The following is a 1,290-nucleotide window of genomic DNA, read 5'->3' as shown; positions in this document are numbered from 1 at the left end:
TGCCTTGGGCATCCCCAAGCTTAGATGCTTGAGTCTTCTTAAAATATGCAGGGATGAACCACGGGGGCATCCCCAAGCTTAGACTTTTCACTCTTCTTGATCATATTGTATCATCCTCCTCTCTTGACCCTTGAAAACTTCCTCCACACCAAACTCAAAACAATCTCATTAGAGGGTCGAGTGCATAATTCATATATTCAGAGGTGACATAATCATTCTTAACACTTCTGGACATTGCACAAAGCTACTGAAAGTTAATGGAACAAAGAAATCCATCAAACATAGCAAAACAGGCAATGCGAAATAAAAGGCAGAATCTGTCAAAACAGAACAGTCCGTAAAGACGATTTTTTAGAGGCACCAGACTTGCTCAGATGAAAATGCCCAAGTTGAATGAAAGTTGCGTACATATCTGAGGATCACGCACGTAAATTGGCAGATTTTTATAATTTTTTTACAGCAGGGGCGGCTCAACTTCGTGACAGCAAGAAATCTGTTTCTGCGCAGTAATCCAAATCTAGTATTGACTTTACTATCAAAGACTTTACTTGGCACAACAATGCAATAAAATAAAGATAAGAAGAGGTTGCTACAGTAATAACAACTTCCGAGACTCAAATATAAAACAAAGTGCAGAAGTAAAATAATGGGTTGTCTCCCATAAGCGCTTTTCTTTAACGCCTTTCAGCTAGGCGCAGAAAGTGTGTATCAAGTATTATCGAGAGATGAAGCATCAACATCATAATTTGTTCTAATAATAGAATCATAAGGTAACTTCATTCTATTTCTAGGGAAGTGTTCCATACCTTTCTTGAGAGGAAATTGATATGTAATATTACCTTCCTTCATGTCAATGGTAGCACCAACAGTTCGAAGAAAAGACCTTTTTTCCCAATATAATGGGACATGATGCATTGCATTCAATATCCAAGACAACAAAATCAACGGGGACAAGGTTATTGTTAACCATAATACGAACATTATCAATCCTCCCCAAAGGTTTCTTTATAGCATGATCAGCAAGATTAACATCCAAATAACAATTTTTCAATGGTGGCAAGTCAAGCATATCATAGATTTTCTTAGGCATAACAGAAATACCTGCACCAAGATCACATAAAGCATTACAATCAAAATCATTGACCCTCATCTTAATGATGGGCTCCCAACCATCTTCTAACTTCCTAGGAATAGAAGTTTCAAGTTTTAGTTTCTCTTCTCTAGCTTTTATGAGAGCATTTGTAATATGTTTTGTAAAGGCCAAATTTATAGCACTAGCATTGGGACTTC

Source organism: Lolium rigidum, chromosome 4, assembly GCF_022539505.1.
Source record: "Lolium rigidum isolate FL_2022 chromosome 4, APGP_CSIRO_Lrig_0.1, whole genome shotgun sequence".
Classification (NCBI taxonomy): Eukaryota; Viridiplantae; Streptophyta; class Magnoliopsida; order Poales; family Poaceae; genus Lolium; species Lolium rigidum.
This window is presented reverse-complemented; position numbering follows the sequence as displayed.